Source organism: Sceloporus occidentalis, unplaced genomic scaffold (assembly GCF_023333645.1).
Source record: "Sceloporus occidentalis isolate IW3139 unplaced genomic scaffold, rSceOcc1.0.p SCAF_2, whole genome shotgun sequence".
In the NCBI taxonomy this organism is placed as follows: domain Eukaryota; kingdom Metazoa; phylum Chordata; class Lepidosauria; order Squamata; family Phrynosomatidae; genus Sceloporus; species Sceloporus occidentalis.
Window position 1 is genome coordinate 69,006,864 of NW_028316982.1, and position 26,486 is coordinate 69,033,349.

The window sequence follows — 26,486 nt, forward strand, 5'->3', positions numbered from 1 at the left end:
TAAAAACCATTAATTACAAAAACAGGAACAGGAAACGATAAAATAAGAAATACATAAATCAGGGGCAGAAGAAAAATGCAAAAACGTTCATCGATCCAGGGTCAGAAGGAAAAAAGGGGCAGGAAAAAAACAGACAAACAAATTAAGGTGGGAAGGCCAGCCGGAATAGATATGTTTTCAGCTGTTTTTTGAAAACATCTAATGAGGTGGCGGAGCGAAGCTCTGCAGGGAGCTTATTCCATAGTACAGGGGCAGCAATAGTAAAAGCTCTCTGCGAGGTCCGAATAAGATTGGACCTAGGGACCTCCAACAATTTAGTCCCAGATGTTCTGAGTGTGCGGGGTGGATTATGTGGGGAGAGGCGGTCCTCCAAGTACCCTGGGCCCAAGCCATTTAGGGCTTTATAGGTCAAAACCAACACCTTGTATTGAGCCCGGAAGCGAATAGGCAGCCAGTGAAGATCTTTTAAGATAGGTGTTATGTGGTCCGACCTGGAGCTACCAGCGACCAATCTGGCTGCCATATTCTGCACTAATTGCAGCTTCCGAGTTTGGTACAAGGGTTGCCCCATGTAGAGCGCATTGCAGAAATCCAATCGAGAGGTTACCAAAGCATGTACGACAGATTCAAGGTCCTTACGGTCCAGGTAGGGACGCAGCTGGCGTATCAGCCGAAGCTGATAACAAGCACTCCTGACCGTCGCATCCACCTGAGAAGTCAGCTGGAGCGACGAGTCAAGGAGTACACCCAAGCTGCACACCGAGTCCTTCAGGGGGAGCGTGACCCCGTTCAGGACCGGGTGACAGATCTCACTACCCGAGACCGGGGAGCCTATCACCAGTACTTCCGTTTTCCCTGGATTCACACTGAGTTTGTTCTCCCTCATCCAGTCCATTACTGACGCCAAGCAGGCATCTAGAGGAGAGATGCCAGCCTTAGTTACTGCATCAGTCGGAGACATAGAGAAAATTATCTGGGTGTCATCAGTGTACTGATAACACCGCGCCCCATGTCTCCGGATGATCTCTCCCAGCGGCTTCATGTAAATGTTAAAAAGCATAGGGGACAAAATCGCTCCCTGAGGGACACCAGATGTCAGGGCCCTCCTATCGGAGCGACAGTCCCCCAGCTCCACCATCTGGGATCTGCCCGAGAGGTAGGAACGGAACCACTGCAGAGCAGTGCCCCCAATTCCCAACTCCCTCAGGCGTCCCAGAAGGATACCATGGTCAATGGTATCGAAGGCCGCTGAGATGTCCAAGAGCACTAACAGGGACACGCTCCCCCTGTCCATGCCCAGACGGAGATCATCAACTAAGGCGACCATGGCAGTCTCAACTCCATAGCCCGCCCGGAAGCCAGTTTGAAATGGATCCAGAAAATCGGTGTCGTCCAAGATCGACTGAAGCTGGAAGGCGACTGCTCTCTCGATCACCTTCCCTAAGAAAGGTAGCAGCGAGATGGGCCGATAATTATTATGGATCAGGGGGTCTAAGGAGGGCTTCTTTAGCAGGGGTTTAACCACTGCTAATTTTAATTTAGATGGAAACTGGCCCTCACTTAGAGATGTATTGATTATGTGATGCAACATTAGTCGCACCACATCTCCCCCCTGAACTGCCAACCATGAGGGACAGGGATCAAGAGAGCAAGTCGTCCTCCTAACACTTCGGAGGATCTTGTCCACTTCATCGGTACTAACAAACTCAAAGTGATCCAGTATAACAGGGACCACGGACGCTTCGGACACCTCTCCTATAGGATCTGCACAAAGACTGGCGTCGAGATCAGCCCTTATCCGAGAGATTTTATCCGCAAAGAAGTTGTTAAAATCGTCACAGCAGGCTTTAGATGGCTCCAAGATAGGGCTCAAGGTGGGAGGGAGCCGAGTTAGCTCCCTCACAACCCTGAACAGCTCTGCCGGACGCGACTCTGCGGACGCAATACGTGCAGCATAGAAAGAATTCTTCGCTGCACGTATTGCCACTCCATAGGCTCTTAAATGAGAGCGAAGGAGTGTCCTGTCAGACAAGCGCTGATGTCTTCGCCATTTGTGCTCTAGTCGTTGCGCGGCCCGCTTCCTTGCCCTGAGATCTTCCGTGTACCAGGGTTGTTTATTGGAAGCAGGCCGGAAAGGACGCTTGGGAGCGATGCTGTGTATAGCCCTAGAGAGATTAGTATCCCAGATGTCGGTTAGGGCATCAACAGAATCGCCGTCAGAGCCAGTCGTATATCCCTCTAGGGCTTCTTGGAACCTTATGGGTTCCATCAGCCTTCGAGGGTGGACCATCCTAATAGGTCCGCCACCCCCGGGGGGGTTAATGGTAGAAGCCTTGATTCTAGCCTCAACCAGGAAATGATCCGTCCATGACAAGGGAGAGACACTAGAGATCTCAACCCACGGAGCCTCCATATCCGTACTAAAGATCACATCAAGAGTATTACCAGCACAATGTGTTGGCCCCGAAACTAATTGAGACAGGCCCATGGCTGTCATGGTAGTCATGAACTCCCGAGCTGCACCTGTTGGAATATCGCTGGCCTCGAAAGGGATGTTGAGGTCCCCCAGGACAAGAAGCCTAGGGGACTCCAACACCAGCTCCGAGACCAGCAGTGTCAGCTCGGCCAGGGAGTCTGTTAGCGCACGGGGTGGCCGGTAGACCAACAGAATCCCTAAACTGTCTCTAGCCTTCAGGGACAGGTAAATACATTCAATGTGATCTGTTTTCCGGACTGGGATCCTGGTTAAGGAAAGGGTGTTTTTATGTACCAAGGCAATACCGCCCCCCCCGCCCACCTAACCTGATCTGGTCCTTAACTGAGTACCCGGCTGGAAGGGCCTGGGCCCACACTGCCTCACTCTCAGGCCCCAGCCAGGTCTCAGTGATGCACGCCAGGTCGCAGTTTTTATCCTGCAAAAGATCATACACAATGTGGGTCTTATTTTTTATAGACCTGGCGTTGCATAGGAGCAGAGACAGGGTTTGTGGTACGACTGGGCTGACCCTCAGGCCTCTTTGGTTAGGAAAGTGGAAGGAAGGAGAGATAGATATCACACATCGATCTCTCCTTCCATTTATACACCTATCCACATTCCTACCGCCATACCTCCCCATGCCCCGCACAATCTCAATTGGGGCTCCCATCACATATGCATCCGCCACCATAGCTGGCCACCCATATCCCATACCCACCCCCGACTCTAGTAGTAACAAAAAAACCCCGTAGCAGCAAAGGAAGACAGCAAAAGATGTCATTCCTAAAAATACAGACTAATCCAGAACAAGAAATTACCCCCTATTATAAAAACCTCAGCTCTAGCCGTATAGCAATCTGGCGAGCTGATAGAATTCCTGTTCCTCCTATGCAAGGAATGCCAGTAATTCGCCAAAAAAAAAAAAAAAAACCTAGGCGAATACGTAGGCGCGCACAGCTGGGCAGTGGCTGGCGTCCTCAGTCGGGGGGCCGGCGGGCCGGCTTTTGAAGAGGGAGCCGCTCCCACCGGCTCACTCCTCCCCTCCCTTGAACGCCGCCGAGGCGGTAAAAGTCCTCCCGGCGCGGGGGCGCGCACAGCTGGGCAGTGGCTGGCGTCCTCAGTCGGGGGGCCGGCGGGCCGGCTTTTGTTACTTGCTTTTTACAGCCATCTGCCATAAAGCAAAATAGTATGGATTCCAGTCTTTTCCAGGTTCCACAATAGGGTACAGGGTCAAAGAACAGACAGTAGAAAAGACAATAATGGTTTGTAAAGTAGAGGGAAGCAGGAAAAGAGCAAGATGAGATGGATAGAATCAATCAGGGAGACCATGATTCTGAATCTGTGGGACCTGAGCAGGGTGATAGTTTCTCATTTGTAGGGTTGTAGGGTTGTAGGGTCACCATGAGTCAAGTCACCTTGATGGTAGTTAACAACAACAACAAAGAAAAAGGAATGGCCATACCTCTATAATTTTGAAAATATAAAACCTTTCTTGGAGAAAATGTGAAGATTACGGATCTTTCAATAATTAAAAGAGTCCTTAGTTATTCATACCTATTGCTTAGGGAAGCTCTTTCCCACTTTAGCTGCAAAAAGAAATTCAAGAAGCACTGAGGATGACTAGATAAAAATTCTTTCTGTCTGTGGATTTCAGATATCTGCAGAATGAATCTTTAGTCAATTATTAGCTACATAATTGCCCTCCATTGTGACTCAGCATAGGATCTGTTCTGACCTTCAAATACATATGTAATTCATGGGCAGGCCTTGACTCCTCTTCATTCTGTTCACGTTCACCTTAAACAATTTTGTTGGTAAACTCTTTAGTATTTTCAGTTTTTGAGTATAAGCCAGCTCCAGATGGTGCCATTTCTTCTGATTTAGCAGCACCTAGCAATGTATGTTATTTCTTTTTTAAAAATGAGATAGGATATTAAAAGAGAACATTCATTTGATCATGAGCACCTATAGGACTGCAACTGATTACTAATCAAATCTAGCAAGAGACATGTCTGACCTTTTGCTAATTGTTATTATTTTTTTACATTTCCATCTGATTTTTAGGAATAGTACTAGAAGTCATTTAAGGAGAACTGCCCTGCAGAATGGCTAAGGAATAGCAGGTGGCATAGGGTCATCCATTAAATATGACAGCATTAGCATATGTCTCCAAAAGTCCAAAGTCAATTCTCTATATGACAGCATCAGTCAAAGGGCAGCAATGTGTTTCTTTCAATGAATGTAAATACTTTTCATTAAGAGAACATGAGTGTATGTTGACTAAAAATTTAACTGATAATTGAAGGCATTTATTTACAAAATTCAGGTTGACTTCTGCACTAGAAAAAAAACTTTCAGTAAAACTGACTTTAGAGCAAACATTTCAGATAGAAACTGTGGTTTTAGTTGCATTTATTGTTAGTTGCTATCCTGAGATGAAATCTCTAACACCTTTCGCCACCTCCACCTGCACTGAAATTATTGATCATGCCATAAACAGCAGACTATCCATAATCTCATTGGCAGTGACTGGCTAACTGGCACTTTTGGCACATTGTTTACTGTGGTCATAGTGACATCTCATCCCAACTAACACTTTCCTCCTTTCTAGAAGAAAAAAAATCTGATGCCCTGCTGGTAAAAAGAGTCTAATATTTAATAAATGATGGAAGAACTTAACATGTTATTTTGCAGTATCTATATCTATTTACATTTTCACCCATTTCCAATACTTTGGGACAAAGTAGGACTGCTAATAATTAAATTCAGTATATTAACTACATTATCCACTGATGAAGGTAAAAAAAAAAGTACAATACAACTAGAACAGAGCTAGGGAATAAGATTATGGTGTAAATTTGGGGGGGGGGGGAGGTTAGTTGCACATTGAGTCCACCCTATCCTGCCTAAATTAGATTTAAAAAGCTTACAGTTTCCTCCATATTTTTCAAGAAACCCAGAATATTCTGTAGTGACACTGGGTATTTACACACCTGATCTCTTGTGCTGGCCTGCACAACTTGCTCCCTCTGACATCCCAACAAGGCATCAAGCTGTGTAGTTGATGCTGGACACTTCAGTTCTGCCCTCAAAAGGCAGGACATTTACCAGTGGTGGTACTGGGTAGCACAGTGGGACACATGTGTAGACAGTCACCCAGTATCACTACAGAGTGCGGAGGTAGTGGGGGAAATCAGGGCAGCTCCAAGACCAGAATACTCTGGGAGCAGCCCAGAGCATTCTGTCCAATGTAGGCAAGCCTATCTGAGGTATTTACTAATCACAAGGCATAAAAGTGCCAATGTCCATAGGATTTCTGGGTGCAGAATAAAAGGTATACCACAATACCCAAATACCTAGAACTGCATATACATTTGAGGTGGAATGTTTGCTATAAAATGTCTATGGCCTGAATTATATTGCTAGTTCCAAGTATAGTAGGCCCATTGAATCAATGGGGCTTCTCAATGTGTTGACTCTCCATTCAACAATTGAGTCAATGGGTCTACTCTATTTTGTGCTAACCAACAGGATACTAGCCCTCTTTTGCAACAAAAAATTGTAACCAAAACAATTTTGTCTTTAAAATGTCACTATTTTTGTCTATCAAGAAGCCCTAGTGGCACAGTGGTTAAATGCTGGTACTTCAGCCATAATTTTGTGAGTTTGATCCCAGAGTGCATCAGGTTGACTCAGCCTTCCATCTTTTCACAGGTCAGTAGAATGAGTACCCAGCTTTTTGGAGGCAACTGCTCACAGACTGTAAACCACTTAGAGAATGCTGAGTTCTCTGTGAAGCAGTATAAAAATGTAAATGCTATTGCTATTTTTGGGAGAATGTTTCTTACAAGTCTTTGAGGTAATAATGTTACAAAGTGCCTGCCTTGTAGGTCTGCTGTTGTGTGACTTCTGTAACAAAACATGACTTGGTAGGCTAAAATATTCTGTCTGCCTAGCAAAGAGTAAATACCTAACAAAAGGTATACAGCTATGCAGTGGAGCTCTTTCCAATGAATTTAGTTATTAAAGTTTTATTTGTAACCTATTTTTGTGGCACATGTCTCCTAAGTGGTGAACAAAATGAAAGAAAAATCACAAATACCTGTTCAAATGTTTGTAAGATGTAATATGGTAGAATAATGGGTTATAAACAAAATATCCTGTTTTCTCAGACCAAATCAGTCTAGCACATTGGTGTATAACCATACCAAATGTGCATTTATATGTTAAATCGTGAGCATATATAAACATGTGTGCGCGCGCGAGCACACATGCACTCATATACATACATTTGTGAATGTGTAGAAGTCTTCATCCAAAGGGCTCATATATTTCCTTGCTTGTATATACATTGTTAGCAAACTCATCTATTGCTACATTTGCACTACACAAATAATATAGTATTGACAACACTTTAACTGGAATTTAAACTTTATTTGTTTGAGAAGTCTTCAAAATTTGTTGCATAGTCTTCAAAGCTGTACATGAAGGAAGCCTGGATTTTTAATTTTTTTAAAATGTAGCAGCACACTAATGTAGTTCCTATTTTAAGCAACCTTCGCAAATAAAAAAACATAAAGCTCAGTAATCTGAGGCATATATTCCAGTGGGAAAGCGTGTTCTAAGAGCCTAACTAAACTGAATTCTCCATTTCTCCTGATCCTAAAGTACTCCGTTGTCTTCTTATCAGTTTCAGAAAGACATTTTCCAGTTAATAAGGATGTGCTTAACAGCTATGATGGAAAACAAGTATGCAGCTTAAGCAGCCAGTTTTTGACTGGCAACGTAATGAAATAGAACACCCCAAAGCAATAATATTCATCTCCAGAGCTGCTTTAAGCATGAAGCAAGTCAGGTTCAATTACTTACCTGATCTGCTTAGTTCCTGACATAAGATCCAGAGCTGTTGTTTATTTTGCAACTGGCTTGTATTTACTCAGCTAAGATGCTAATGATGAAAATAAATCTCTCCCTGCAGGAAGCACTTTGGAGTAAGTTAAGATTTGCTCTGACATTTTAAATGAGTAGACCTCTCGTCTCAAGCCCTGTTTAACACCCTGCTGGTGTGTTATATTTGGCATAAAATAGCAACATTTGTGTCCAATCTGCAAGGACAGGACAAACACATTGAAGTGGCATGCAAGTGCATGGAACATGATTATTCTATGTAGGAAGGCAGGACTTGATATGGTGTCTAAAATGACCATGTGAACCCCCTGAGTGCACCTAACTAGATAATATCCTACTATTTCACTCACAAGTTGACTCCAGTGAAGGTGTGACTGATTATATGAGAGGACAGAGTAGGAAATATCAATGAACATCCAGATTGGTTTAAGAGGGTTGAATTTTTCTCTCTGTGGAAAGAATAGTCTTAATGGTCAGGCAGTAGGCATACTCGCTAGTGGGAGTTCACTGCTAAGTACCCAATGGTGCCTTTAAGTAGAGGGGCAAACACCATGGCTCTGGGGTTGATTTTCCAGCCCTTGGCAACACTAGGGTACAACCAGCCCATTCCTCAGATGGGAAAAATAAGGGAAATTGCTTTATAATTGTGCAGAGGTGATCAAGAGTGATCATGTAAGCCACCCAGCATATCATCCCAACCCCTGTTTTAAATCTCATAGCATCAAATGGGAGGTTTTAGTGCCCCAGAATACTGTAATATTTTCTTGCAGAACCCCTATAGAACTAGAACTACAATGTAGCTACTTGACATGTACGAAATTTTTTTCTATAAACAAAATAAATGAGGAGGAGGAAGAGGAAACAAATCTTTTTGATATAGGCCACTTTTTGTTTGTCCCAGTTGATGTAATATATTCCATAACTGTTTCTTGATGACCCATGATGCAGCACAGTAAAAGTGATGTGCTCTGATTGTCAATGAACTGTGTCCATTTTCAGTGGGACCAGAAAATGGTCCCACTGAAAATTGAAAACCTTACCTTATCATGAATAATCATATTACTAACACATACTCCTAACGTACTGCTAAATTTTAATACACTGGAATTTGTTGGGAGGCAAGGGATGCATGTGTTTAATCCTGTTATTTGAGGGGTAAAAATAAAGAAAAGAATTTCTAGTGTATAGGATACATGTTTTTGGTTGAGGGAGAAACTGTGCTTGAGTTAGTTTCTTGCTCAAAGCTGTAAGAGCTGGTAATCAGTGTATGACATTGATAGATTTCTTCGCTGTAAATCTGTAAATCTTACCTCATAATTTCTGAATATCTGGTTGCAATCAGAAGGATTTATTCGAGCAGATTCTCTGAAATGAAATAAAAAATTAAGAGATTATTGTATATTAAGTTTAACAAAATTCATAAAAAAGAATTCTTTACTGCTATTATGTGCGCCTTCTATCTCAGGTACTCAACCATTTTGGACAGTACTGCTGGCCCTGACTTCTCCTTATTATAGCATTTGGTGTGGAGCTGTACAAGTACCTGATTTCCTTCTTTATAAGTAGCAATTTGCCATTGATGAATTCTGAGTCCATATTTATTTATTCGAGAAATAAGAAGACTTTATATAAGATGATTTCATGGAACATAAAGTTTTACTTCAGGGACACCAAGAAGCAGCTGGCAGGAATGTTCCAGATCTCCACTTATTTTCATCCTAAACACCACACTTTGTTCAGGAGAAACCTCTGAAGACTGCATGCATAATTGGATTGAGGGACACCTCCCTTAAAAGTGTATGGGGCAAAGGCACTCCACATTTCACATGCACACACACACACATCCATGAACACATTGCCTTTTTGAAAAGGGATGGTTGAAAAAAGAAAAGGCCACATTGAAAAAACTCATGCCCCTCATCCAGATTAGGGGGGGCAGGCGTTCCCCACTCTGTCTTCCACAAGGAATCTGTTATTGGTGGCTAAAAGACTCTTTAAAATATTCCATATGATATTTGTTTGATGTTGATAATCCATCTTGCTTCACTTGCTTCACATATAAATCTCTTCTCTTCTCCCCCACCCCACCACCAAATCACTAAAATAAACTGAGTCATTCAATTTATTCAGGTTTAGGATTAATGATGATAATTCTGAAATCCTCAGCATGACGCTTCCAGTGTAAAACAAATTAACCTCACACAAATCTTTTCCATATCAATAGTTCATATCCACTGGGGAATGTATAAGCATAATCATATCTTTCCTTTTAGACTGAATAACAGGTCTAAATTATAGCCCACCACAGTAAGGAAAACATGAAATCACTGGCAAGCTGGACCTGGCATGGTTTGCTTACACAATGGTTGTTAAAGTAGATGTGTTTTCAAAGGAAAGCATGATTCACACATGACAAACATTTCTTAATGACAACAGTACTAAGGCACAAAAAATGAGCACCTCCTTTAAAAGTGATGGAGAGATAAAAAGAAGAGGGCTAACTGACCTGTTAAAAGTATAATGTCTCAACAAGCTCGCATATAAGATTTAACTACTATACATGTCAAGAGGAATTGAAGGGGGTACTGTATAATATTAATTGGGTTGTGTTTTATTATTTTTACTTGTATGTTTTAAATTGTTTAAATATTATTAATAGTTAAAATCCATTTTAAAATGCTCCTTTTTGTATGTTTTCAGCTATAGTGTACTTGTTTTAATTTGTAAGCCATCTTGAGTTCCAGTTTTGGGGACAAGGCAAGGTATAAATAAAGTTGTTGATAACAACAAGAACAACTGGGACATTTTTAAAGCTGATATGATGTCATTATGCATTTTTCCAGATCTAAAGTGTACTCTAAAATTTTATACACAAAATTCACATTCTATCATCTGTTTCTCTTGAATTGTCCTTAAAAGTTCAGACTCCTGCTTTCTTGACAGTAAAGAGCATGGAAGATGGATCTGACCTCTGAGTATGTATGCATTCCAGAGGTGAGGATCATGTATTGTTGCACTGCAATTCTATACACTGTTGAAGTGCAACACCAAGCATTCCTCATTGTTAGCTGCATTGCAGTCCAATGATATCTGGAGAGCTGCACAGTTCCCACTGCAATGTATCAGATTATACTGCTGAGTAGAGTTCGTTTTACTTTTTGTGAAATTTAACTCAGGTCCAAGTATTGTTCAACTATTAACAGACCCCTCGTCCATGAATATACCATACAGAACACCTACATTCATCAGATTAACCAATTAGTACCATATACAGAGACTGAAAATCAAGTTATGTCAGAACAGAAGCAGTAGGCACATGTTCACATTTTTAAAGAGGGATTCTCCACTGAAAATTAATTTTAAATCAGTTACCTATGAACCTTTGCACTCCCTCCCTAACTCCACTTCTGCACTGATACAATCAGTGCAAAAGCTGCCCTAGAGTGCATCTACATTGCAGAATTAATACATTTTTACCCCTCTTTTGCTATTGCCTTGCTCTGAGGCTAAGAGAGTGTGTCTTGCCCAAGATCACCTAGTGATTTCATCTTCCTTGCTTCAGGTTCAGTTCCAAAAGGAGACACAAAAATTCTAAGGTTGTTTTAAATTATGAATAACTGTAAACACATGAGGCAAGTGTTCTGGCAAGTATTTCCACATTGTTCCCTTATCTTCGCTGCCATATGAATGAGAAATATATAGCCAGCTGCCATTTTTGAAGGATACAGGCTGGCAAAGGAGCGAGGTCTTTATCTTTTCCCACTACTATGTCACCTGAAATAGTATACATTTGCTGTCTAAGGTGATAAGAAATTGAAATGGAACATCTTGGCTTGGGCCCAGGATACCTTGAGGACCGCCTCTCCCCATACAATCCGCCCCGCACTCTCAGAACATCTGGGCAGAAGCTATTGAGGGTTCCAGGGGCCAGACTAGCCTCCACATCTAGGAGGACTTTTACCATCGCGGCCCCGACCCTCTGGAATTCCCTGCCCATCGAGCTCCGCTCGGCCACCTCCCTGGCCCAGTTTAAAAAGGGGCTGAAGACCTTCCTGTTTCAACTTGCATTCCCTGACACAGGCCCCAACTAGTTTCTCTCCCCCCCCCCTCTATGTGTGTCTCAGCAGAGGCAAGCTGGCCAGAATTGTTTTTAACTGTTTTTAATGTATTTGTATTTGCTTTATTGTAATTTGTAATTGTGGTTTGTATTTATAATGTTGCCCTGGTTTATAGAAGGGCGGTATATAAATAAAATTTTAATTATTATTATTTATCATTATTGTCATCATTTAGATAATTGAAAGTGGCATAGAGATATTACTGTATAACTCCCAGATATGGGCACCATTGTGAAATAGCTATGCTATAGAAATTAAGACATTTTCAACCCAGGTTTACATGAATATTCAGCCTCCATTGGACATTTGAACTTTGTAAGCACCTTACATGAGTGTTGTATTGAACAGGCAGTTGAACTAGGTGATTGTGAAGGTACCTTTGAAATCTACGATCCTATGATTTCTAACAACCAGTTCTTATGAGTTTTTAATTAAATGAAAATGATTCCCTCTTAAATCAGAAATTAAACCATTCTTGCCTTTTGGAAAGAATTCCAACAGGTTTTCCTGAATTTCAGCTTCTCTTGTAAAGACATAGCCGCTCACTGTGGTGCATTGGTTAAGTGGGACAGTGGTTAAGTGCTGGTACTGCAACCACAAGGTTGAGCGTTTGACCCCAGGCAGGGCTCCAAGGTTGACTCAGCCTTCCATCCTTCCATAATTCACTCAAATGAGTATCCAGCTTGTTGGGGGAAATTAACTTACACGTTGTAAACCATTTAAGAAGTGCTTAGTTCACTGATAAACGGTATAGAAATGTACTTGCTATTTCTATTGGTGTCACACAGGCTTTGATAATAAAAGACCTTTAAAAAGGCCAAAATCCTTTCTGAGGTCATTTTTATGTTATCAATCTTACTTTTCTTGCTGTACTAGCTATATTTGCAGGATTTTTTCCCTTGAGAATATTTATTGCACTTTCTATAATCATGTAAAAAAAATCAAAACTACTTTGCACATGATGCTGTTTGAACAAGTTTCAGCGAGCTTCCTCCTAAGGTGAAAATATTACAACTTTCTTGCTGGCTCAAATTGGAAAATTACACAAAGTAGGAATGAATAAATAATAGTAAGGATCCAGACATAACTAAACTGAGACACAAGCCCAAACTTGCATCATCAAATCATTCATTAGAAGTGATCAGATTTTGCACTGTAAGCAGCCTGATTTCTTACATCTTCTTTTTTCTTCTTACATGAAGAATATTGTCTATATTTTAAAAAAACATGCACAATATGTCATCTACAAAGCAATAAAAATGTTTTCAGGTTCCTCTGTGGCCATAGCAACAGTGTGCTATATGACATTCTATAGACTGGCGGGAAAGAAGGCACTATGCAAAGACTATGCAACCAAGAGCATTTTTAAAACAGACATAAAAATATTGTATTTTCCCCCCAGCATGGATATCCACAGCAAGAAAAGTAACCAGCTCTTTGAAGCCATGGCATAAAGCATTACCTTCACTTTAAATTGGCTTAATTATAGGTATGGCAGTGTCAGGTTGTGGCGTTGTCACATTGACTATGTGTTACTTAATTGTCTAAGATCACTTTCTAGAAAGGCGAAACCTCAGGGTGGCTGGTTTGTTTTAAAGCAGCTGACCAACAGACAGAAATATCCAAGAAAAACCATTAAAAAGGCAGAAGGATAGAAAAGGGGACCATTTGACTCACTTAAATGCATGCGTATAGGGGTGAAAATGTTAATACTGAGTATAGCCCTGCTGAAAATTCATAAGAAAAGCACTGAAAAGTACCACTAAGGCAAGCAAAAAGAATAACCAATCATATGCTTCACCCTATTTATTGTCAACAATACCTTTCAATTGTATTTATATTGCACATCTGTTTATTTATCCATTTAAAATTGTTTTGAGCATTATTTTCCCCCTATAATAGATTTATATTTCCCACAAATATTTCATGTTGTATTTGAAGACTGGAAGCCATTAAAATAACACCCCTTTTTTCATTATGCATACCAGTCATTGATATGCAGAGAACTTGTACCTAATACTGAAGGCTTAATACTTACCACCTACATTTATTTTTCAAAATTCAGCTTGCACAGCATTTGCTTAGTATATCCTTACCATGTTAAATTCAGAAATTTTCAGAAATATTGTCTTTGAGGTTAAGATACTACACATCAGTTTTTTAAAACAATTAAGCCACTGCCTAGTCTAAACTGTTTGCAGTCCCATTCATTTTAAGAATGATGAAATTTAAGGGTTTGCTCTGTTTCCTAGTTGATATTTTCCAGTCTTTTGTGAAGTTCGATGTAGAGTTTTGATTCAATAAGCAAGTAAATTTGTCAATTTCAGCTAAGTCTAAAAGTCTGTTAGCCAATCATCAGTGGAATGGGTATTTGCTGATCTCTAGTTTTGTGCATAAGTCTTGTTGCCATAATCATGTAGAGTGTCATTGTTTCATGGTTGTTTTTTTCAATGTGTTCATCAATCATGTTTAACAGGTAGGTTTCTGGTTTCAGTGGTAGAGACTTGAAGGCTATGGTTTTGGTTTTAAATATCTTTGCTGAACCTGATTGAGGCCTTGTCCAGTTGGATCAACCTAAATGCCATCCTCCCATAAAACCCATTCAATCTATGTTTTGATTGACTAGTTGTTTCCACCTTACCAGAGGGCTGAAAAATCAGAAGGGCTTGGGGGAATTAGATATTTTCAGTGTGTGGCACCATTTTTTCCTGTCATCTGCACACCCTTGTGATACTCCTGTTCAAAAGCAGTCTTGAAAAGAGAAGTAGAGTATAAGGAGATACAAAGAAGATCTGTGATGATGCTTGGGTACCTAAGGCAGGAAAGCATGCATAATGGTATCAGGGGTCTTTCTGGGACCACACTGTTAACTTTATTCACCCTAAGGTTTGCTTGCCCATCCAATGTTACTCTGGCAGAACCCAAACTCAAGTAGAAGAAATAAATAATGGTAAAGCTGTTCTTCTGGGCTGGCTGTGCAAAACAATTAGCTTCAGTGCTTGCTATATCTCTGTGTGCAAAATAAATTCCAAACAGTGCATAAGTGAAGGTGAAGTTTCCCAAGAGAATGTGCTGTTGGCAAGAAAATGTACAACATGGGATCTGAAGGTAATTACAGATGCCCTTATTATGCTGACAGGTACTGTGAATGATAATGAGCCTGTGTGGCTAGAGATAGCTACACTTTCTCTATAGCAGTGAATAGAGAAAGAGCATATTCCTCTCATTTTAAAAAGCCATCAGTTAAAGAACTGAAAATGTAAAGGACAAATCTAACATAAGCTGACCGCTCTGTGTATCTTGGCTTATAAAGGGACATGCACTTAACCATTTTCATTGGGTTAACTCCAAAGGTGACTTGCCTTTGGCCTCTTTCATTCCCAGAATGGCTGGTGGGGTTTTTTTCCCCTTTAAAAAAATCCCTCTTGCATTATCTCCTTGCATAAGAAAAGTTAATCTTCTTTAGACATGAACTGTGCTTTACACTTAACTGTACATATACAGGGATAAAACTGGGGATGAGGACATGAGCATTGACTTAAGCCCCAACCCCAAAGGCACATGATGAGCAGCAAGAAATAAGCTAAAATTAAGCTGAGAGTAAAGATTTGAAGATGGTTCTCTAATCATGTTCAGCTCAAAGACATTATACAGCTCTCAGGAAACCTGCCCCCTCCCCCTGATATGTGTGTATTCACTGCAACCTTTCCACTTGTGTGCATTACCTTTTAACTGCTATTAATAGAAATAACATGCAATGGGATTTTTAATTGGAGAGATGAAATATGTCATCTCAATTTAAAGACATTGCACTGAACCCACAGATATTAGGGTCTCACAAGGAGGAGTGTATGTGACATGAGGACTGGGTCCAGGATGTGGACCATTATTCCATTGCCCATGCATTAAACATGTGGATTCATCTAGAAAAACACTTAATACAAAAACCTTCCCCCCCCCCAAAAAAAAATAATGTGTGGTATATTTTCTTTGCAAATAACAATAATCCTGGCAGAAATATTGTTAATTACTTGTATCAGAGTCTCATAATGACTATGCATGTTTTGGGCTTTTCCTCATGCAATAAAGATTCACCTGAATTTACATATTTTTTGCCTGTGCTTTTACTGACAAAGTACTAGATTTTGCCAGGGCTTTGATTATATTTTCTTCATGAGAAATGTGCCTCTTCGAACCATTTCAGTATTTGCAGTATATTACTGACACTTCCTATTATGGGTGTTCTGAGCATATTTGTCTATGACATCAATGGGAATGAGCAATTTGCAACATCTGAACTTATAAAAATTCAATTAGTGGCTGAGTACTTGGTGAGTCACAGATTGACTTTATCCTATGCAAATATGAAATATAAATACATCTTGATTTCTGAAAGACAGATAGCTATCTTCTACCAGCAAATGTAATACAGTTCTTCAGATATGATAGTTAGAAGAGAAAGGGAGAAAGGGAGAGAGAGATGATAGACAGATCACAAAGGCAGATAGCACAATGCTATAATATTCTATATTGAATGCTATTTGTTTGACATTCAATATTTTGTCAAAGGAGGACAATTGTTTCTCTGACACAACTAAATGGAATTTTAGAATTATTCTGTTCATGATTTAATCTTTATTCATTGGCTGCGCTAAAAAAACTGACCTGTGCTAGAAAGATTATTAACTCTATAACCCTAACAACTATTTTTGATCCATCATGTACAGTTTTTATATGATAATTTGCTAATTGTAGAAAAATCCTCCGCACACTCATCAAAATGGGATTAATGCCCAACAGCTGATGAATATTAAAATTTACATCTAAAATACTGGCAATTTCTAATTAATTTTATGAATACCCCAGTAATACAAGCAAGACAGTGCCACCTCTAAATTTGGAATTTTTCAGATCAGCCAAAATAAAATCCAATGAACTATTATAAGGACATTGCATGAGAGATCCCATGATCACTGCACTTTAAAAAAATAACTGCCGGGGTTTGATGTAAATAGCAAATGGCCCCAATTTACAGTTGGGTTCTTATCCTTGCTACCTGAACCTCTTGCAAAATTATTATTTCTTACAATAGCCAAGTGTCACAAATAAATCATTCATGCAGCCTTCTTTAATTAAGGAAAGAAAGCGGGTCAAATTTTGGGATTAAGCAAAAATCCTATCAAAGATCCTCCATGCCCTGCAGCTGGCATTTTGCTTTCATAAGAATGTCTTGTGGATTCATGTTGTTAAATGCCATCAATGTTTCATTTTGGATTCTCTAATCATTGTTTTTTCATGGTAAAAGACATTCAAGAGGGGTTTACTGCTCTGCTGCCACTGCTGTTGTCTCCGAGCGATCCTCCGCCAGTGTCACCCACACATCCAGACACACTACTGCTGCTCAATAGCTATTTGGTACATTTAGTATGGCTTTTCCAGAAATGTCTGACTGACATGGAAGACCCTAACATCAGCACTGCTGCCATCAGCATAGCCTCTTGCCTCATAGGATCACACAATCCCACCACTGCAAAAAAGTGATAATATATCATAATGTAGTATTATTTCATTTGGGCCCACTTATGAAATAGTGAGTATCAGTTCAGGGGGAATGCTGATGAGTTTTGATCTACCTCCAAAATTTATCTTCTTCTTTTTCTGTCACGCAAAATCATCATGGACATCACATACTGTTGTGTCTTGCATTGACTGCAGACTGAAAGAACCTCTTAATAATATAACACTGTGCTTGGACTATAGAATAATCTTTTTTAGTCTGGCTCAAAATATGTTATTTCCGAGGAAAATAATGGTGTACGATTCAGAACAATGTACTGAAGCCATAAGGTTATGTTGCATTTTTTTTATATTTTTCAAGGCCAACATTTTGAACAAGAGGTGCAAAGGAAGAGAAAAACCAACAGCAGTTTAGTTACATGGCACAAAAGTATCAAACTGCAGGAAACTGATTTAACCTATACAAACAACCTTTCATACCACCCTATGGCCTATTATCAGTCAGTTGCAAAAGAGGATAAAATCTCAGGGTTTGTAAAAGATTTCTCAAATAAACCTAGTGTGGAAATATTTGCATGACATTCTTTAAGGGAAAGCAATTTGAAAAATGACCCGCAAAGATTTCAAGGACTGCCTCCAAATCTTATGCTTAGCAAAGTTTATTCCAGGTTGAAATGTATGGAATGTTTAATGGATGTTTCTAGTTCTTTTTCCTTTTTCCCATTTATTAATAATAATTTCCTTGTCTACATTTTCTAAAAAAATGTAACTGATACAATTTATGTTTACTGGCATGAAATTCACAGGTTAATTTGTTTATTTTACAGCTTTTGCATGAGCTTCTGCAATTGTCATAGTGAAACTAGCAAAACAACAACAAGACCAAAACCCAAAACCTTCCAGTATAAATTAAACATGATTCTGGATTTGTAATATGTTTGCAATGTGTTCTGTAATGCTGGTGACGAATGAACAAAAAATGTCTGTATTTCCCTTCCCCCCACCCTAAACTCCTCTTTTCTATGGATCTTGGGGTGAATATTCAGATTATGTACTAGTTTTCTTGTTTGCAAGCTATGTGCATTACTTGACTGACAGTATCTTGCAGTTGGTATGCAAGAGGAGTCAGTACTTTACTGACAATATCTGACATAAAGCCATCAGTGTTTGACAGTATGTGTATATGAACTTAATGCAATGCATGTAAACTTCATTCATTTAGTTCTGAACAGAATAGCCTGTCCTTAAACAACTTTTCAGTTGGCCATATCTGAATAATTGCTCCTCCTTTCAAATGGCATTTTTTTCCACTGCCCACTACTGTCAGCCTTGTTTCATATATTTTTTGCTTGTTCTCTGCTAATCTTCATGTTTACATTTTCAAAACTTTGGAAATGATTATGACTTTCATTTTTAAGTAATTAGCATCTGTTAATAATTTTACTTTCCCAGCCTGGATCTGTAAAAGCCCTGGCCAATTGTGACCAATTCTTTATAAACTCTCTCTTGATGTACTTATAAATCTCTGGGAGGCCCCCAATTAACATAGACCGCTGAGAAGCACTTGGAATTCTTAATCTTTCAAGAACTACAAACTTTAATATGAATTACTTAAATTTTAAACAGAAGGCATAAATTGTAACCTTGATTACAAAGCATATTTGGAAACAAAATTGCTGTCCCACTTTGCTATGTTTCTCAATAGGAGGAAAAAGTTTGAAAGCTGGAACTCTTTTTTAAAAAAATCAGAAAAAGGCCATTAAAGCCATCCCTGAAACTGATGCCTGTGATTCTCCTAAGCATGCCCTGGAATCCTGTTGGGGATTTGTAAACACGCTAGTTATGATGATACACAATTAATCCCATCCCAATTTCCCCAACCCCAATTACCAGGAAGCAGCCACTGAGATCAATGGGCGTCAGTTCCTGATAGCTGGAAAGCAGTTGACTGACATGGACTGATGTTCCCATCCTCTTCTTTGCATAATCTCTAATGCAACAACCATAATCAAGGTTCCTGTTATAATTCCTCTTTGTGTTAGAGATCATTCACATGGGGGAGCGGTGTACCACCAGCCTGAGCTTCCTGACTGATAGGGCAATAGCCCCCTATTGATGATAGTGGCTGATTCTGGCCATAGTCCATAAACAAGCACTATTAAGAAACTCCCTGTAGCCATTCAAAGGCAGCCCTCCCAAACCAGGTTTACTTTTCTCTTGTTGTTGCCACCAAGTTTAAAAAAAAAACTGTAAAGAAAAAGAGGATCCCCCTCATTTAGCAAACCAAGAGTCCCCCCTCCTCTCCAAAAAAGGTAGTGCAGGTTCATAGCCTGTAAGTGCATACAGTTAACCTTCCATATCCACAGATTCTGCATCCATGGATCCTAACATCCATGGCTTGAAAATATCTCCAATCCCCTCCCCCAAAAAACCCAAACCTTGATTTTTGCCATTTTGTATAAGGGACACCATTTTACTATACCATTGTACATAATGGGACAATTGATTTTGATATCCATGGTGTGTCCAGGGACAAAGCCCTAGCAGACAGCAAAGGCCCACTATATTAAGTTTACAGATTGAGTTGTTAATCAATGTGTTTGTTATACAGTGGACCCTTATTATATGCTGGGTTTGGTTCCAAGATCCTCTGTGGGTAACAAAATCCATGTATGCTCAAGTCCCATTAAATACAATAGCATAGCAAAATGGTGTTCCTTATATAAAATGAAAAAATCAAAGTTTGATACTTGAAATGTATACTTTTTTTTAACATTTTCAAACTGTGGATGCTTGAATCCATGTATAAAAAATCCGTGTATAAGAAGGGCCGACTGTACACTGTCCAAACAAGTGATAAGGCCAATTACAGTTTAGTGTCATAACTTCCCACAGTGGAAAGTCATTGGAGGTAAGTGGACAATGGCAGGAGTAGCAGTAACAATGTAAAACAATTGTAGAATAAGGGTAGTATCACATTCCTACAGTACTATGAGAGATGATCAGGAAGGGCACAGGGAAATCTATAAACTGCAACCATTAATTATTTCACATATTGCTTTCTTCCTCAGGGTATGACAGCCAATTGAGACCTCTCAGGAAAGGAGTTACAACCAGCATGGCCTAGAACACCTGACAAGCACTGGGATGGCAGTGAATCCAGACAAATGGGTCTCCGTTTTTTCTAGGGAATATAGTTGTGTAAATATGTAATTCACTAAGGGTAAGACTCCAAGAGGAGATCTCTAAAAGACCAGTAGCAGTGTTACTCTCTAATATGGAAACAGAATGACCTAAACAGAACTTGGAAAAGTCAAGGGTTAGTGCTAATGCATTAACGTCGAGTAATTAAAGTTTTTTGTTGTTGCTGCTGTTGTTAAAACATTACAAATAAATTGTAAAATTGCCATTCATATATTCATTTCACATTTTTAAAAACCTATTAAAATTAATAAAAGTTGTGCAGCTCCTCAAATTATTACCCCATCCAAAGTATCAGAGTAAATTAACACCAAAAAAGAATCTTCCTAGGGGGATTGCCACTGAAATCTAGTGATTAAAACATTCCTTTTAAAATTGTTCAACATTTTATCAAATCAAGAACATCAATTAATTTATAATGACTACTTCCCAAGCTCTGAAAAGGGATGGTAAGTGTGTAGCCTTCCAAATATTGTTGGACTGCACAATTATTATCAATGCTACTCAGCATAGCAATGTTGAAGAGTGATGGAAGCTATAGCTCAAAAGCTCTAGAAAGCCACCCTTTCCCCATTCCTGACTTAAAATATCAGGCCCTTCATGAAATAATGTGTTATCAAGCAGATAGATTTTTATTTCCTGACAAACCATGATGGATATAACCAGACAGCCCAAAGAACAGTATTATCTCTGAAATAGGCTTCTTCAGCTAACTCACCATGTTGCAAGCAACTGTTACCTAGGGGTGGGAAAAAACAACCCAGAAATATAGTATGCTATTTTATATACTTCTGGCACTATGATCTTATGCCAAACCTTTGCAGTAGCTACCAAAAGTAGATCATGTTTTACTAAAATTCTTTTCTATCTTATTTACAGTTCAGTTCATTGTCATACAGTACCAATAAAGAAGGAGGGGGGAGAATTTATTGCAACAAAAACACATTAGAGCTTTATCCTCCACACCTTCCTAAGGAAACTGCATTGTGGTATATGTAGTAATGCTATAAACAATAAAATGAGTGGGAAAATTGAACAATTTAATGTAGCAGTATGATTGCTTGTTCCTACAATATGGTCAGAAAACCAATTTTCACAGCAACAGGCCATGAGAGGTTAAAGAAAAACATTCCCAGTGTGGATGAGGGGGAGACCTCTTTCAGACTGAAATTGAAGCAAATGAGACATACTTATTCATAACCATGGGATGTTGAGCAAGAAGGGGGAAAAAACAATTTGAAAACTTTTCCTTCTCTTTCCTCTCCCTGTCTGTATTTTTGTCTTATTTTTAAGTAAATTATCAACAGGCATCTCTCCCTGAACTGAAGTGCTTCTATAACTCCAGACAAGTAATTACTTTCAGTGATTGGATGTAGAACTGATGCATCAAGGGACACTGTGCCCTTTAATACTCATTTAGCAGCATCCATTTTCGGTAGCTAAATAGGCGAATGAAGGGGAGGAATGTCCTACACATTTGATGCTGCCATGAACAAAAGGCTAGATGAGATGTTTAGCATATTGAAGATGGAACAAATCTGGTTCCCCAAGAAGACTCCCAGTTCTTTGTACATATAGTAAGTATATTTAGGAGCAGTAGATTGGATGCAAGCACTTTTCTTCTGCAATCATATTCATCATTCATTCCACCAAGACTGAAAAGAGTTTTGCATCCTAATTCCCTCTTAATACTGAATATAGCAATTGGGCTCATGGTTTGTTATCTATGTCTTTGGCTTTTTCAAGCAGAGACAAGCCCATCTTTCCATGTTTGGATGTCACAATAAGTAAACCACAGCTGAGATGTTTGTAGAGATAGGAAGAATATTTGAAAATATTCAAGCAATGGATGAAATTATTTCTCAAGTACTGAGAAACCCTGCTGAGAATAATCTTGAGATAATAATTTCAGGACATATTCTGTGCAAATCTGCATGAGATTGGTTTGTGCAGAAGACATCATTTTTCTTGTGTATCTTATTCTGCACAGGAAATGCAGCGTATTTTGGCACAGAAGATGCTGTTTTTCTGAACCAAACAACCACTCTTGACATTTTGAGCAAAATAAGGAGTTTATCACAACACTAAAAAACCTGGTTTACCTCTCCCAAACTGAGGTCTAATTCAGGATGCAGCTGGTTTCTATTGCCTGGATTTTGCCATCTGAATACAGCCTGGCTGCAGCCCAAGTCCCAGACATACTCAGCAAGCCACTTTTCAAAGTCAGGAGCTTTCTGACTTTGAGAAGCAGCTTGCTGAGCATGACTGGGACCCGGGCTGCAGCCGGGCTGTATTTGGCTGGCTGATTCAGTGGTAAAATGATAGACCCAACTGTATCCCAAATTAGACTTCAATTTGGGAGAGGTAAGCCAGGTTTTTTTTAGTGGTACAATAAACTCCTAAGTCTCAAACCACAATCAGCCTCTGAAAGCTGTAGTCTTCCAAACAACAAGAAGAACATTTATAAAATTATTCATTACTTCCTTTGAGAAGAAAGATAATGAAGAATAACATCCTTAGCCCAAGGTTTTTTTTTCTCTACTCTTGAAACAGGAACAATTGGGCAGCATGCACTAGCATGCTAAAGTTAGAATTTCAATAATTCTGGTTTATCATGAGAGCCAGTCATGCCCTGTTGTGATATAAATACTTCCAGTCATCTGTCAAAATATACTGTTCAATAATTCTATTTTAATGGTTTTGTGTTTAGTTTTGCTCTGGTTGAAACAAAAGAGATGAGAAAATCATTGGGAAAACACAGGACAGTTTCAAATGGAAGATTTCATTGTCCAGACACTCATCCTACTCTCAGAATTAAACAAGTGTGATAGAGCAGCAGAACAATAAAAATATTTAATTTTTGTGGGTTTTTCATGCTCTGTGGCTGTGTCCTGGAAGAATTTATTCCTGATGTTTTGCCTGTATCTGTGGCTGGCATCTTCAGAGAATGGTGGCATGGAGTTCCATGGGGTATATATACTGTGTGACCCTGGGTTGAAAGGAAGTGATTTACATGTTAATCTGTGTGTTGGTCTGTTGGTGAATGGCAATGCCTCAGGGTGAGATATGTGAGGAGGATTTGTGTCTATTTAATTAGTGATCCATTGTCTGCTGGGAAACCCCCTGACCCTAGAGATATTCATTTGATTGTCTTGATTTGGGTGTTTTTCAGGACTGGTAGCGAAATTGTATTTACGTTTAGGATTTCTTCTTTCCTGTTGAATTTGTGAATTTCAGTGGCTTCCCTGTGCTTTCTGACCTGATAGTTGTTGGCATGGTCCAGAATTTCAGTGTTTTCAAATAGCATTTTATGTCCAAGTTGGTTTATAATATATTCTGCTACTGTTGATTTTTCTGGCTGGCCCAGTCTGCAATATCTCTCCTGTTCCTTGATTTACATTTGAACACTGCATTTGGTGGTCCCTGTAGATTTGTCCACAGCTGTATGGTATGCAGTAAACTCCTGCGAACATGGGAGGGTCTCTCCTGTCCTTCGCTGAGCACAGCATTTGCTGGATATTCTTGGTCAGTCTGTAGCTCACTTGGAGGTAGTATTTCCTCATCAGTTTCCCTATTCTGTCTGTGACTCCTTTGATGTATGGTAAAAGTACCTTCCATTTGGGTGGTTGATTTTCTTCACTTTTGGTTTTTTCTGGATCTGACATCTCTTCTGATATCTGAGCTGGAGTAAACCATTAACCTGTAGAGCCCATTTTAGGTGCTTCAGTTCATCTTCCAGGACACTGGATTCGCAGATCCTTTTGCACAGTTTACCAGTATTTTCATTGTGCTTTTTGTTTTGTCCTGGGTGATAGTTGGACTTCTTGTGTAGGTATCTGTCTATGTGTGTGGGTTTTCTGTATACCATGTGGCCCAATCATTGCTTCAGTTTGTGGATGACCAGGACATGGCAATGTTACTTCCTTTTCTTTTTCCATTGTGAATTGGACATTTGGGTGGATGTTGTTCAGATAATTCAACAACACGGTTAGATCTTCTCCATAGCTCCAAATGGTGAAAGTGACATCCATGTATCAGAACCATGTTGTGAACTTTTTTGGTGCTGTTTCCAGGGCTTGCTTTTCAAAGTGTTCCATGTAAAAGTTTGACATCATGGGACTCAGAGGGCTTCCCATGGCTATCCCATCTCTCTGCTTGTAGAATCCATTGTCCCACTGGAAGTAGCTTGTAGTAATGTTAAAACAAGGCTGTGGTGTCTTCTGGAAAAATTTGTTGGATGAGTGCCATAGTGTCCATTATGGGGACTTTGGTGAACAGGGAGACCACATCAAAGCTGATTAGTCTGCCTCCAGGTTTGAGTTCAAGGTTGTTGAATTTTTCCAGTGGGGGTTTTGCCCTATATGGGTTTGTAATTATGAGGCCAGAAACTTGGCCAAGTCATATGTGGAGGAGCCAATGGCACTCACAATGGGTCTTAGTGGAATGGAATCCCTGTGGATCTTGGGAAGTCCATACAGTCTTTGTGGGAGAGCCTTAGATTTGCATAGACTTTGCCGTGTTTTGGCTGAACTGAGGAGTTCTTCATTAAGGTGTTTGTTGCAGGATCCAGGAGTTTCTTGATATTTTGTTTTTATTGTTCTGTTTCTATAAATGCTTTGAAAAGAAAGCTCTTTTAAAAATCCTTCATAATTGGAAAGTACAGCATGTTTTTTTCCCTTTGATGGGAATAACTGTACCTATGGAATTTGGCCACTGAAAATTGGGAAGAATTTCATTTCATTTCATTTCTGAAGAATTTTCCAAAATTTCTTCACATTTAGGATGGAAATAATCTGAGGTTTTAAAAATTAAAATATCATAGAAAGTGAAACTGACAGATGTTTCCATGTTTAATGAGTCCAAGCTACTGTTGCCTAGTTACTACTTTGTGTGTGCATGGGAGAGGATGCCATAAGTAAAACAAACGATGTTCAGCATCAATATGGAGACAGTGTTGGAGCTTGGAGCAATGGCAATAGCAGCTTCATTTATATACCGCTTCATACTGCCTAATCAGTCTCTAAGCAGTTTACATCTGTAAGCTAATTACCCCCAACAAGCTGACCTCAGAAGGATGCAAGCCTGACTAGAGCCTGAGCCCTTGGCTGGTATTGAACTCACAACCTTATGGTTTGTGAGTGAGTGGCTGTAGTAAAGACATTAACCACTGCACCACCAGGTCTCCTTGGAGATATATATATAGTGGTGGGATACAGACTGCCCAAAAAGGGTGGTCTCCCGCCACCTTGGTTTGCTCCGCGAGGGAGCCGCAGTGGACAAACTGCTCAGCTCTGTTGTGGAACAAAAAGAACCCGCAAAAAGCAGGTTCTTCTTGTAGCACCTTTGTGATGCCGCAGGGCACCAATGGTGCACTTGCAGCATCACAAAGGCACTGGGATGTGTGGACGCTATGCGTCCGTCATGTCAAAATGGTGGCACCCGTGTATACAGGGCACCGCCATTTTGACGCCCCATCATGTGCTAGGGGTGAGGCCGGTATGGACGCTACGTCCTCGGCCAACCCCTAGCAGGTGACGGGGGCAGCTCAAAGGCCCATTTAAATTGGGCCAATGTAAAGTATAATGTGTAAAGCTAAACCCACAGAAAATCCCCATGAAGAGAAGCCATAAATAATATATACAGTGGACCCTTGTTATACGCTGAGGTTTGGTTCCAAGATCCCCCTTGTATAACAAAATCCGTGTATACTCAAGTCCCATTAAATATAATGACATAGCAAAATGGTGTCCCTTATAAAAAATGGAAAATCAAGGTTTGATACTTGAAATTTATACTTTTTTGGAACATTTTCAAACCGTGTATGCTTGAATCCGTGTATAAAAAATTAGTGTATAAGAAGGGCTGCCTATATATATATATACATATATATATATATATATATATATATATATATATATATTCACTGTACTCTTCATATTAGTTTACAACAATGTAACTTGGATGATGAAGTTTCACTGTCTTTACATTTTCAGTATTTGCAAATTGTCATATTTCATATTTCTTTTGTTTACTTGTGTTATTGCTAACATCTACATGATGTTACTTTCTTCAGAGAAAGTAGCAGCAACCTTTTGGATAGGGATCACTTTTGAATTCATTAAAGATTTTTTTCTAGGTGATGGAATGGGGATGGGGTTTGAAAAATGATATTCTTGATTAATCTAAAGCAAGCCTTTTAAAAACATCTGTTGAAGACCACATTCCCTTGGAGGTAACCTGTTGGTGGCTGTATGTTGGTAGTGGCC